Here is a 15,215-nt window from a genome sequence, read left to right as displayed (position 1 = left end):
AACTTGCAGCTCGTCGATTGACCTCCCGGATCTCTCACAATCTGCTCTGGAACAATTAGGGAAAAAGTGAGAAAAGTCTTCAAAACAAAGGTAAAATGGTAAATGGTAAAAATATATTTACTTTTCCCCTTTTTATTCATTTTTTCATGAAAATATCAGTTTTTGTAAATATGTTGACCTATTTTTCCTCAAGGACTCAATAATACACTTTACCTTACTTGTGCAACAACAAGTGATGGATGTTTGACGATGATGATGAGTCATGTTTCAGCTCTTTTCTCGACTCGTTAAACTCATATGAAAAGATTGCCTAGTATTTTTCCCTTTTGACTCTTTAAAAAGAATAAAAATGGGGGGTCCACTTTCACCTCTTTTCTAACCCTTTAAAAGCGAAAAGATGGCCGAGCCATTTTCATTTTGAACTCGTTAACAGATGTGAAATGTCGTGCGCCCAGTATAAGTTTACCCGTTTTTAGGCCGGGAGACACTATTTATGAAAAAGGTACTCCTTGACTAAAATGGTCAAGCGATTCTTTTGAGTATTATTTTCTACCTTTTCAGGCTCCAGAGACACAAACGTATGCAAAGGGACCATGTGGAGTTTTCTTTTACATGTATTTTTCAAACTCTCTAAATATGAAAAAGGTATTGAGTTACGCTTTTTTCAGACTCGTTAAACTATTAAATGACATCACATTCATCACCATGATGAACGTGAGCTTCTCCTTCCTAGGGCTCGTTAAATTTACTAGGTTGGATTCATCCGAAGGATGAACTTAAAGTACAATCATATGTTATCCCCTTCAAGCTTGCGATTAGAAATAATTGGCGTACCTGCCAGAAATGGTGGGGGAAAATTTGGAAATCTATTAGTTGTGTCAGCAGCTTCCTCTTGAACATGGCACTCTTTTCTTCGTGTCAAGTTGGGACATCCTCCTTTGTATCGTTGACCTTCCTAGGTTGGGCCATTCATTTTTGCCTTCCATTTTATCTCCGCCATGTCATCATGACCACCAATCCTATGAATCCAAAAGCTGCAAAACTTCCAGCTGTGTTGCTGATATGTTCAACAGTTATCCTTCTATAGTTACACTTACTTCTAATTCTCTGTATCATCCAAAATCATTTTGCATCCTCTCGTCTTGCATCGATGATGTGGGATTCATTATGGCCCTCCTTTGACACAGTCGCTTTCCGTCAACTTCAACTCATTATCCAGGAAGTTCACCAAAAGACTCCCTTCCAGTACCTTAGAGGTTGCATGCCCTAATGGCAAGTTCTTCACACTCTAAGATGTGTTCACATCATTGGCTTTCAATCAAGTGATTTCACAAGTGTTCGAATTCAGTTCCTCTATTCACATTCTGTGAATTGTGCTGATAGTACCTTGAGGACCATTGTCATTATTGGTGGTTTCTCTTGCACTTGTTAATAGTTTACATCATTGACTGGTAATCAAGTGACTTTCTAGCATGTTCGATGTCAAAACATATATTCACATGTTATAATCTATACTTTGATCGGGTCATGTTGGAGCGCAAGACCCTGAACTTAGATCACACAATTCCAGGTTGCGAAATGGTGTGACATGGTTATGATGATATGCATGTCTCTTTCAGATGGCTGGCTACGACCAGACCATGAGTTATCATATGTTATCCTTCTCATTATTGGATGGATGTGACCATACCTTGGTTTCATTATGATCCTATTTGAAGGATAGTTGCACCCATACGTCGATCTTGTTACACGATCATTCTCCGGATGGTTGTGTCCATGCCGCGATTCATGTATCATTTGAAGGAGATCTCAGTTTATGTATATGTATCTATACTTTATTAAAGGTTTTCAGATGATAGACCAGTTCCCTGCACTGATTTATAAAGCATCGCATCCCTCAGCTTAACTTGGCCTTCATGCTTTAGGGGGCATATGTTACAAAAAAAATTGTCACTATCCCTATACTCCCCATTCCTTGATCCTCGAGGAACTCTACAGTGAACCCTGCATGCTTTGCATTCATGAAGAAATTCCCATTGTGTCCCCCTTCATGAGCAGATCAATTCCCTTTTGCACCATTTCCCCTAAAACTTTTGTTTTGCCCAGTTTATAAGACCGACGCTAATGAAATTTGTCTTCCTCGCACTGACGTGCAGAGATTAGCACTATCCCTCACACCGACTAGTGCGACTGAGCTGTGTTCCAATCATGCCGATCCTGTTTTGGAATTTTTTTTAAATTTGGAGCTGAATCTTCCATCTCTAGAAGCTTCATAATAGAAGTCTAGTAAATGGTTTGGCCGGATGGGGTCGAGGATGTTGGTTTCAACTCCCTTCCCCTATAATGATGGAACTACCTCAAGGAATAAGAGCTTCCCCCATGAGAGGAGGATCCATCTCCCATCCATATTTCCCATATAAACTTCCCTTCTTGCCAAGCACAAGCTAGTTAGAGTTTTGATATTGGTGTGCTTATAATATTTTGGTTTAGAGTAGACAACAAGCTATTACTAGTTGTAGCTATCTAGTTGTGTGAGGGAGAAGTGTGATCTTGGTTTGGAGTGAAGCCTAAAGGGAAGAACCTTAAAACTATTGTTTCTTGAGGCCATCATGGAATGCTAGTAGAAGTGGCTGGGAACCTGGTCATGTCAGAGGAGGACTACAATGTCAGGAAAAATGGTTGTAATCTCTCTGTGATATTAATATATGCAACTATCGATTGATTTCCTACATGTTTTGTTATATTATACATTCGTGGCTTAATGTTTCTTGACTTGTTAAGAATGTTGAATTGTAATTTGTCTATTGTCACGTTTGTTGTTTGTTGTGCTTGAAGAACGAAGTGAGAGATAGCTGGAGGGATCAGGCAAGGACATCATCAAATATGACAAGCGGACAAAGAGGTAGGCCCTCTTATTTGGTTCTAATCTAAGGAAATCTTCCATAGAATGTATCTATTGTGGCTAGACCCATCATCGGGCTAGAGGAATTTGTTCGTGTCGGCACTTATAATTTTACTTCACCACAGTGTGCCAGCAAGTTTCCTGGTTCCCTCTAGAACTGCGCAATCTTTCCATGCATGCATGAAAATTGTCTCCCGAAAAGGAAAAAAGTAAAAAGATCCTGAAAAAATAGGGACCTATTTTTAGCACTAGGAGTTACATGCAAGTTGATTTTAGAAACTTCCCACCAAGTGTCGCTTTTTCCTATATTTGTGGTATGTGCGCCATAAACCCTAAATCTAAAAAATCTATTTAAACGATGCCCCAGAGCTCATTTTACACATTCGATCTTGGATCTCTGACATTCCAAAGACATCTAGGAACCTTTAGCATAGTCGACACAACTTTTCCAGGTAACTTTTTCTTTTTGATTATTTTCATGATTTTTTTGTCGCTTTTATTTCGTGGCTTCTGTGAGTCTTGTTTTACATGTTTTATTGAGATAATTCTAGCGTTTTAGTTAGTTTTAAGTTGTATAAGTGTTGTTTCAAGTTTTTCATTGTCTTTATTAACCATCACATGCATAACATTTTTTTTGCAGTAACGATTGCATTTGCAGTGACCCTCTCCACCAGCTTCATTGTTTGTCCATTTCACTAATTCCTACATTGGTTTTAATTGTATGCATGATCATTCACTCTTATCTGCACCATGCTTTGCTACACTTTTGTATATACTTGTTTTCAAGTTACCCCCAGGCAGATATAGGTTGCCTTAGCTCAGATCTTAGTTTGCATGGCATGCTCTGCGCATTCCTAAGCTCGAGGCTTTGCCTTGGCTCCAGCGATTGCATAGAGGTTGCCTGCCACTGGCCTCCAGCTGTTATTTTTGAAGTTCTGGGAGCCAGTTCCCAGTCTTTCCCACTGGGATTGCGTAATGCGTAGTCCTAGCCAGCAGTCAAGTTGAACTGAACTACGCATTGTGCAGTTCTAGTCCATAGTCAACCTCACTGGATTGCACTCTCCGGAGTTACAGTCAGCACTATATCTCACTCGCAGATGGGACTATGTAATGCGCAGTTCCAACTAACAGACTCCCAGCTTTCAGATTCACCACTATGCAATCTTTCCCAACAGTCATTGGGCTTGCTGCATGATCGATAGTTGAAGTACATTGTGTTTTTTAACTGCCATTTTCTTGTAATGAGTGTCATCTTTGTCTCTAGGTACATCAGTTGTTGAGAAGTCTCTTAGCAGTATAGGCATCATCGTTTCCAGGAGAGCTAGATCAAGGGACACTTTAAAGAGAAGCATTGGAGACGTGGCTGAACATGTGCCAATAAACTTGCCCATCTATGCAGACACGTAGTTGTTCATAGATAAGGACATGAAGATCACATTCCAAGAGATAAACTACATATTTGTAGGCACTTTCAAGGAATATCATCAAGTCTATGTCAACATTTATAAGTTAATCTTGTACAAGGTTGCATGCAGGTACCCCGACTTCTCGTGCACGAATATTATTCACTAGATTGTCTCACATACTGATCCCTAGACTATGACACTGAGAAGCACCAGTGGGACACAACTTGCCACATTTAGGAAGAAAAACTACCATCATATGTATCACTTTCCGCAACTAGTGAGCTACATGGATGCACTCTTCTTCACTCCTAATAAAAATGTGAACTTAAGAGATATCTTGAAGCATTGGGTAAAAGAGGCATCGAAGTTTAGGAGAATGCCCAACTAGATCTATAAGACAAAGTCACTCTAGAGGGCTTACCAACTCCTGGTCATCTTTGCGTGTCACTTGTATGGTGAAGAGAGCACAGAGACCTTACTAGAGAGTTAGGTTGTTATGTTTGATCAGTTGGAAAATGAAGGAAGGCCTTTCAACTGGTTGGACATGTTGGCTCTTCAGCTAAAAGTGCATGTGTCAAATGTCTGGAGTCCACCTAAGGATGGACAAGAAATATTATATATGTCTATGTACCTGTTTAATACAATTTGTGCTAACAAGTGTTCCCTAGCATGGGTTGGATGTGGAAAATATTAGAGAAAGTTGTGAATGTTTATTGCAAGTTGCGCTCTAAGTGAAACTACTAAGGAGTTATGACGAAGTTTTCTAACCACTTCATCGCCCTGCTGTACAAGATGATATTTGAATAGGACCCACCTTTCATGTCCAAGGAAGTGATGCAGGAATTGTTCAATATTGCAGATTGGTATGACTCACTTGGTGGCACCCTCATCAAAATGTCTGGCATGGAGAACCCTCTGCATGACTTACCCACATTTTCCATCAACAATATGGTCATGTAAGAGGTTTCATACCACATTTCCACAGGGTTGTGTTGTAGTGGCTACAACCACCCTCCAAAATTTTGTCTTTACTTCGTTTTGGAGCCTCCCTACCAACATTTCATAGAAGCATGTCTTGCTTCATCAAGTACACAAGATTCAGTGATTTTCTTGTAGATAGATAGCCTTTCCATTAGAGCTTGTTGCAATCCCCTCACAGGCTGTTCTTCCCGACTTGCTACAGACTAACAATCTCGCTCAAGAAATTGTGCAGTTCTGGAGGGAAACCAGCCTTCCCTCCAGAAATTGCTCAATTTGGTTTCACAACCTACTGGGCTCCAGAATTGCGCAATTCTGCGAGTTAGGCTTCATCCAAAATATTACAAAATTCCTCCTAGTAGGGCTACTCAGCCTAGGAATTATGCAATCCTAGGCAGCAATCAGCTGCTTTGTCCAGAAATTACACAAATCTCCTGGGCAGCCAACCCAACTCCCTTCCAGAAATGCGAATTTTCTCTTGATAGTTGAAAAGCCTCTTGCATGTGTAGTTGAATTGACCAGTTCCCTTAGGGACTAAACAAAACTGATTTTCATACATGGATTGCTCTTCTCGAGGCATCATGCAAAGGCATCCCTTGTTTCGTGGATCTATTTTTAGCAGACAGAGGTTGCATGCAAGGATCATCTCAAAAACCTCCCACCAAGTGTCGCTCTTCCTAGATTTGCGGCATGTACATCACATCTTTGATTTTATCAAAACTCATGAACCGAACACTACAGATCTCATTCCTAACATCAACGTTGCAACTCTGGCATTCCACATCGCATCTAGGAGTCGTCGACATGTTCAGCTTAACTCTTTTTGGGTAAGCATGCTTTCCATGTCTTGAGTTTCATTTCTGGTGCTTTTCATGTTTCACTTTGTATGAATGCTTTCTGCTTGATCTCATTGATGCTTGTTGTCGTTTTGATACATACTAGCTTATACTAGCATTATTTTAGTTTTCGTTAACACCTCACTACTATTGCATGCAGGAAATTGTTTTTCACAACAGTGGCCGATTCGGTAATTCGCCTCACCCACATGCATGTTGTTTCATTTTATGAATCTGTCATTCATCATTTGCATGTGCGATCATTCACTTATTCTTCCACTCAGGATTGCCATGCATTCCCATTCACATTTGCTTTCAGTTACCCGTTGGTGAGTCTGGGTAGCCTTGGCCCAAACTCTGCCTCACCATGACAACATCACGCAATCCTGAGAGGGAAGAATCTATCTTCCTCTTAGGAAATGTGCATTTCTACCTAGTGACTGCCCTCCAGTCTTGCATTGTGTAATTTTGAGGGGTAGTGACTGCTAGCCCAGAAGATTACACAATGCAGTCACTAAGCCTGCAACAATTGCGAGCTAAGATTATGTATTGCAAAATTCCAATTGTTAATAGCTAGACTGGACTGTACATTGCGCAGTTCCGGCAGTCATTTATCCTCCCAAAATCCCATACTATGCATTACACATTCTTGGCAATCAGTCTCCCGAACTCCCAACGGAAACTACGGAACCTTCATGATTAGTCACACAGGTATGTTACAAGTTAGTTCTCAAGTTCATTTTGGTTTTCAAATGATGGATTTCTTTCCATGAGTGTTTCCATGTCTACAGGTATCGTAGGTGTTCATCTGCCTCTCAGCAGGATAGGTACAATGGTTTCCAAGAGAGCAGAGTCGAAGACACCATTCAGAGCACACTTGGGGATGCAGTCGGTCAAGTGGCTATCGAATTACCTACCCACAAATACATTAAGTTGTTCATAGACAAGGAAATCAAGATATTATGGCAGCAACATCACAATGAGCAACATCATGAACAACAACTGAAGGTAGTATACAGGATGCAATGAATGCAAGAGGAAGGTTGTTGACAATACCAAGGCAAAAAAAAGTTGCAAGCTCAAGCAGATCCACTTGTGGTGAAAGAAACTTTGGAGACTCGGGCTATGAGGTGATGGCATGACATAATATCATGCAAATGAAGAGAATATAATAGAGAAGGAGTTGCATGTGCTCATGCAACAACTCAAGGAAGAACAGGTACAACATTAGGTGCAACATGCACTCACAGATGAAACTACCCCCGTACAAGTTAAATATCCATACCAGCAGCTGACAAAGAGAAGACATGGTGAGAAGTGTTGTTGATTTCATGCAAGGGAATTCACTAGCATGCATGTCATATTTCACATGCATGTGATCCCACCCATTCAGCACACTCAGTGAGGCAAATAAAAGAAGCAAGTCTAACTGGAGCTGAACATGTAGTTGATAGTTGATCCACATGATGACCACCACACACTGGAAGATCAACATTGACACTATGCATTAGTTTTTTTCTGGTTTGGCCACACCTAAGAAGACAATGCACATGTTAGCAGGCGAGTTGGATAGAGGAGCAACACTAATGCACCTGGATGTAATGGAGGAAAGAGTTTGTTTCAGCAAGATGTCACCATGGAGTGCATGCACACCATCATAGATGACCAAGCTTGGCATCAACTCACCACCTTCACCATCAAAAGCTTGCCAAAGTGTTGGTATCACCACAATGGACCATGTGTCAGTGATGTATTGCATGGATTTCTCAAGCCATTTTGTCTCACATGGGCACGTGTGCATTATAATGTAACATCTTGTCAAGTGGAAGTTCAAGTGTCAATAGTTGGATGTAACAACCATAGAGTAGATGAAGAGTCATGAGGGTAGATGAACTATCACAAAGGGGAATGTTAAGGGTCACCCCACCCTTTGCTATAAATATAACCTCATAACTCATTGTAAAGGATTTTGGTCAGCCAAGCTTCCAATAGGACTATCTTGGAGAGAGCTTGGATAGTATTGTAACAAGCCTTGGCTTCTCCTCTGCACAAAGCTAGTACATCTCTTTGGAGGAGAAGGCAGTTGAGGCTGTAATGTTACGCTATCAAAACTAGTGGTTGGACATGGATGTATTGTAGGACTAGAACTTACACTTCTTAATATAACAAGAGCCAACACGTTTCATGCATATGTTTTATTGTATTCTATTCTATCTAGTTTACTCTAAATGATATATGTATTGGTTTTCTTACACATGCATGTATAGCTATCTGTGTATGTATGTATGAATCTTCCTGAAATGTGTTTTTGGTTTAACCATCACTTTGGATTGCTTGCTAACTTGCCTTCCATGTTGTGATGCATTTTCGCTCATGTGTTCCCTTCTTAACTGCGTGCTATCATAGGTTTCCAAGGGGTGCACTCATCTCAACCCCCGTGTGTTAGAACCTCTCATGCACCTTCCTTGGCTCACTACAGCTGTCACACCCTTGCTACCAACAGATTTATCCTACTTTCCTTTGTGTGAAATCGCGGCCAAGGCATTACCATACGACTCACTGTTGGGACTCCTACACCAAATGATATGAGGTCTAATTGGGACTTATTACCAGGGAGATCCCCTTACATTTTTGCGGGTCCAACACTGTCAATGTTTTGGTGCCAGAAGGAGGGCTAGATGACAAGTTGAGTCCTCACATATGTTATGAATCTCTACATATCTATCATGACTAACTACCGAGTTTCTCTTCTAGAGTGTATATCTTATGGAAACGATTTCATTATCTCAGAAAATCTCTTGGATAACTTGTCTCATAAAACATATGATGGTGGAGGCCACATAGCCTTAGTTAGGAACGTGGTCAGCATTGTAGGCTCATGCGAAAGGCATGGAATATTTGAAGAATACATGACCTGCACAATGTTCATCTACATGCTTCAAGAGCACCCAATATACCAGTGTGCCACGCTTCCCGAAAAATCTATTCATTCTCTTTCTCATCTGGTCACAGAGATAGACGTGCTTTCAATCAATCTGACTGTAAAGCACTCAACAAAGAAATTATGAAATTACAAAAAGCACCCAATGAATTTGTTGATCAGTTTTACACACAATTTTGTAATCTTGCATACTAATTCCCCGAAGATGATATTGATTGGGAATTTCTTGATGGAAGATTTGAGTATCTTCTTCACATATCCAAACCCCACTCAATACACTTCGGTGATGGAGTTGTGCAATCACAGGCAGGCATAGTTGCTATCACAAGTGACTGCCCGCCTTTATGTCATCAAACAGCTCCACCACGCAGAGTGATGTGGGAGAATAAGTACACACATCTATTGAACTGTAACATCCTCCCAACCCACCTCTTGATATCTATGTAGATTTGGATTTCAAGCTTGTTGGTTGTCACGTGGATTCGTTCCCTCAACCTCCATCCCCGCGTTCTGTTGATCCTCTGGATTTTACTATTTTGTTCTCTTCCATTCCGGACCCCTCACCAGATGTAAACAAGGATCGAGCTGCAGATGGAGTTGGTGTAGTGCAGCCAATTTACACCATCATTCATGATGAGTGTGTGTGTGAATCTAAAGAAGAAACCACGATGAAGGATGAATCCCTTTCAGTCGTGCCTCATCTGCTTTATCCCAACATCCCTTGTGATTCTCTCGTTGTTGATTTCCCGAGTGAAAACTCATTTCTGGATGTTTCTACTTTTTATCATTCATAAGACACGTCGGATGTCAGTCCGACATCACGTTGCGAAGAGGAAACAACTTCCTCCAGAAATCTATCTGATTTGTCATCTTTCATTTTTGAAAACACAGAGGGCAGACATTTTTACTTCTCATCTACCCCTTTGCCTGATTCATAAAATCATGAGGATGCTGAAAAACATCCTAAATTTTCTGATCTTGGTTGTATTGATCTATCTAATTCCTCATCCTATCACGATGTTGATTCAATCGTTGTTAATCTTTCCAAGGCACTGGTCTATGATGATCTATCTGTCAACGAAGTTGAAACCCCATTGGCTGTCGAGGTACTTCAGCCTGAGCTAATGGTTATGTCAGACCCTCACTCTCGTGTAGTTAGTTTCAATTCCAGTTAGGAAATTATTGAAACACTCAAGGCTCCTCATCACTCTTTTCTTTTCATTGAAGAGCAACCAAACACCCAAATTTCACTTCCTGCACTCGAACTACACGATACCATCACTCATTAGAATCTACCTTTCTCACATTTGCTTTCTTGTCACAGTCAAGAGAATTCATACACTTGACATCCACACATAGTGTAGCACAACACCATGGCAAGTCTAGAGAGTGCATGTCATGTGATTTCACTCATTGTTGTCTTGTGGATGCTTTTAAACTCGGAGTGTGTTTGTCTTCACTGTTACAGATTTCTTGTTTGCTGGTTCACACAGTTGTCTTATTCACGAACCATGACTTCACCAACATGGGTCAACTAATGCGCTGGTGGCTGTATTGGAAGTATCACTTCATGTGAGATGAACCATACACTGTTAGCTTAGGAGTAGGAGTAGCGTTTTCTTTCAATCTGTCTTCTTCCATGATTGTTTGCTTACTTGCTTTAATTGGTTTGTTTGTCTGCTTACTTGTTTGCTTACTCGCTTTGCTTTTTCTTTTGCTTCTTCTTCTTCTTTGCTTTTTTGCTTATTTTCTTTTTTTGTTCATAGGTTAGTTTCACATGAAATCATGTATGACTCTTGAAACAAGATGGGTAAAGTTCAAGAGGACTAGTAGAACTATCAACATTTGGTTATGTATTTTCCACTCTCTTATGTAAGAACTTGTTGTCTTCAGCCCATGATACATCAATGGAAAATATGTATTGTTTGAAGTAAACCTTCGTGAAAACACAACGTTTGCACGCTGACTAGTATCACCTACTCTAGTCAGTTGTTTTTGGGTTAACCCTTGTTAGCCCAATGTTGAACACACATGGACAGCACAAAAGATATGAAGGATAAATCATGCAATACATTTTTATTAACATCAGATATACATTTATAGTACAATATGTGACTCTTGGGTTTCAGATCCCAAGGTCTCTTGGACTGCTAAGTCTATTCAACTTCCATACTAACCATTTATGATTAGGTGTCCAACATTCCCCCCCTTAATCCGAAGGGTTATGTATGAGTCCAAGAAGAGAGCTGTAATACAAAATGTGCAAAAACTGCATGGCAGCACTAGGCTGAATGTGCTCTATGAAATGTTGGTATAAAGGGCAGTGGTTTAAGGATGACCACACTAGAACGCTTAGTGCAGTTCTCGGAACTCTTCCAAAACTGGCAAGAAACTGAAGTTTTCTGCTAGAGGAAGTGATCCTATTGTTTTAAAGAGGGAAACCTTCAACCATAAAAGGGAGGTCTCACCCCACATAAAAGGTAAAACTTCAACCTGAAAAGGGAAGTCTCAACCTGTGATGGTTTAAGGATGACCAACAACTCTGGAATGCTTAATGCAATTCCTGGAACTCTTCCAAAACTGGCAAGAAGCTGGTGTCTTCTGCTAGAGGAAGTGTTCTCAATTGTGTTCCTGGAACTCTTCCAAAGCTGGCAAGAAGCTGAAGTCTTCTGCTAGAGGAAGTGTCCCAGAGTGCTAACTAAAGGCATGTTCACGGGCATCTTTGTCTCTGGCTACAACTCTGAAATTGGTGTGGCAGGTTGTGGCTCAGGCTCGCTTGATGTGACTTTGAAGCTTGTAGATGACCATCATTTCCCCCCCTGTCAGGTACAAGGTGAGAAGATGGATAAAACTCAACTGCAAGACTGTTCAATATTCTGGAACAAGTTCTGACATGTGTTTGGAATATCTTCTTGGCTGTTGATGCCCATTGCCAAGAAGCGATCCATCCAAGATGAATCTTTGTTCTTGCAGGACGTTTGTTTCTGAAGCATCTGTGTGAAGAATGACTGGTTTTATGACAGTGCTTACATGGTTGAAGATCAAAACAATGATCTTTCAAATGGCCAACTCGGTCACAGTGTTGGCATTTCACGATCTGTTGTTGTTGTTGCGGAGGAGGGGCAAATTCTGGAATAGCTGAAGCTGAACTGTCATGAGAAGCAGGTGAACTGTCATGAATGAATCCAGCACTCTGAAACTAAATGGGCTTGGCATAGTCTGGAATATGAAAGGACAAGTCCTTGTCATATCCAAGACCAGTTTTGTGATTGTTGTGGACAAGCTATTCCTAAGGTCTGATGATGGGCTTGGGAAGTGCAGACTGAGTTTCTGCATCTGCATATACAACTGCTGCTTTATTTGAATTAACTGTACCATTATTAACATGTTGCTAATGGGTGGTTGTTTCAATGTTCTGAACAGAAACAGGTTCAGAATGGTGTCTATTTTGACATGTAGCTCTTCTTGCTGTAGCTGTGATTCAAGCTGCAAAAAATCGATCTTTTCTTGTGCATTATATAAGCATGTCTGAATTTCTGAGGGAGATCCTTTGTTGATTTGTAATGTGTCATCAACAGTAGATTGCATAAGAGTTTTCATGAACTCTAATACTTCACTGATTCTGGCCATCTGTCTTAATGCAGAAAAATAATATCTACTCGCAGTACACAACAATATCCTTTATAAATGTCAGCAAATGATTAGTGTGCAGTATAAAAGATTACAATCAGCTCACCAAAATCTTTATGCAGCAGTGGAATCAAGGAATGTCAAGCTCTCTGAAACCCTAGAATGTGAAATCATACTTCACTTCATCAATACATGTCTATAGATCAACAATGTCAGCAGTACCAACTCAATAGATGCTTTATCATAGGCATTTACAAAGAATATTGTGTCAATACTGTCATATCAAATCTCTAAATCTAATCTCTGTTTAATGCAAACAGTCAACAACACTCCTTGCATCAAACAATACAATTGGCATACTCCTCCAAGGATATTATAGATCCATGCATCCAAAAAACTCTGTGGGTCCTCAAAAACTTGTCTGTGTGCCGCACTGCATATTATTCATTTATAAGTAAAGTAGTCTCTCCAGAATCCTTGTGGAAGGCATGGGTAAATATCACTTTTCCTCCTCTACTAACGCTGACAAGGATATGTAGTTTATACACACCCAAGTGCTTGGCAAATGTGCAAAAGTCGAGAAGCAAAAACTAATGGCAGGATCATATGATAGTTTCAAATATCACTGGACAGCGCGCATTTCAATATTTAAAAACAGCGCACATTCAATATTTAAAAACAACGCACATTCAATATTTAAAATGTTTCACATATCATTGTATAACCATGCTACCTCAAAAGTGTTGTTCAGGTTCTTTAGTTCTGCGCTCCTTTCAGAAATAAGTTACTCCAATATTATAGTAAAGGCGGAAGTAAGAATGAGAACGATAATCTACTAAAACGCCTGGCAGATTTGTTCTATCTCATGCACTCCAAAAATATGCCTCAACTCTGTTTCCTACAGTTCAGAGAGCTGGTAATGAAAGGGAACGAGATATCACCGTATATATATATCACTTCAAAACAACGCAAATGCAGTTTGATACCACGATTCCAGATTGTCGTAGCTTGTTCAACCAGCAATTAATAGAGGGTGCAATCAGCTGAAGGGAACTCAAATAAGGGACACAGATCTTCCAACATACAAAGTTGGCCTATGCAGGTCACGAACCAACTTTAGAAAGATTGCTTTAGGCCTGGAACCAACTGTCTTCTCAAATTAAAGCCACAGGACTGAAACAAAGTTTCTGAAAATGAACAGGCAAGAACTCCTCGACTTCAATCACCAAAATCATTTAACCAATTCAACTTGGCATCTCTAAAAGAGTCTGCTACAACAAAGATAATATGGACTTGTGCAAAATACAAAGCATTCGACTTTCCAACAGTGATTTATCAACCACCAAAGTATGCACTCGGCCTTTCTAATGGAGGAAATATATATCTTGCCAAAAAATGTGGTGCGGTGAACAGTGTATGAATTTCAAAACCCAAAAACGAGTCAGTTGATGGTTTCGGGCTCAATATATGTCTCAACAATATTTGTCCCAATATTTTTAAAGAAGAAACTTCACGGGCTCTAAGAACATTTAGCGGTATTTAACAAACAATTTGTCTATTCCATCTTACTGGTGAATACCTGTGAGAACTAGATTAGAAAAGACTCTCTCCATCCCTTAACGCACGGAAAAAACACCGCGTTAGATCATAAAATGCGTGCTGGTGGAAGATGGAACAACCATGAGCGCTATGGAGGAAGAAGCTTCCACGGGACCTCCAGACGCTGGTCGTCCCTCCGCGAGGCCTGCCGGAGCCGATCTGGACTCTATTGACCGTGAAATTGCTGCGCAGAGGAAAGTAGCCCTCCAGGAAGGCAAATTGGATGCTGCAATAGATGCTCTTTCAAATATAGAGAAGAAGATGAGGCTTGCTGCTGATGTTTCTAGAACTCGAAAGGTGGTAGTGGCGATAGTGCAGATTTGTTATGAAGCGCGTGCATGGAAGACACTAAGTGAGCAAATTAGCATTCTTTCCAAGAAAAGAGCACAGCTGAAGCAGGCAGTCACTGCGATGGTTCAGCAAGCCATGCAATATATTGATGAGACACCTGACCTCGATACACGTGTTGAACTGATCAAAACACTGAATAATGTCTCAGCTGGGAAGATTTATGTCGAAATAGAAAGGGCCCGGTTGGTTAGGAAGCTTGCAAAAATCAAGGAGGAGCAGGGTCTTATTGCCGAGGCTACGGACTTAATGCAAGAAGTTGCAGTGGAGAGAGATCTGCAAGCAAAATAAGAGCATGAAATACAGAGGTAAACTTTAAGAAAGTTGGAAAATAGGGTTTCGACTTTGTTTTAACAGCTTGAGTGAATGAAGCGAATGCTAAGAAATGGTAGAGACAGAACAGAGTTCTGTGCCCGAATTTCACAATCGAAAAATTAATCGACAAACTGGAACTATTCATTCGGTTGCCCCTTCTGAAGCGCAAGAAACAATGTTGGATTCTTTGATAAGCACCCTGTTGTCACAGAATACCACTGAGGCAAATTCGAGACGAGCTTTCGTTTCACTTAAGGCCA

At 40.5% G+C, this 15,215-nt stretch overlaps 1 pseudogene; it reads left to right on the top strand.

Moving 5' to 3' along the window:
* The first annotated feature begins 14,382 nt into the window (after positions 1-14,382).
* Positions 14,383-14,931, top strand: LOC149140819 (26S proteasome non-ATPase regulatory subunit 12 homolog A pseudogene; annotated as a pseudogene).
* The last annotated feature ends 284 nt before the right edge of the window (positions 14,932-15,215 follow it).

The sequence above is a fragment of the Pinus tabuliformis genome, chromosome X, assembly GCF_031772625.1.
Source record: "Pinus tabuliformis cultivar Carrire ecotype Pingquan chromosome X, CPIR1, whole genome shotgun sequence".
Classification (NCBI taxonomy): Eukaryota; Viridiplantae; Streptophyta; class Pinopsida; order Pinales; family Pinaceae; genus Pinus; species Pinus tabuliformis.
The sequence above is the reverse complement of the archived record's forward strand: the minus strand, read 5'-3'. Positions and strand labels throughout refer to the sequence as shown.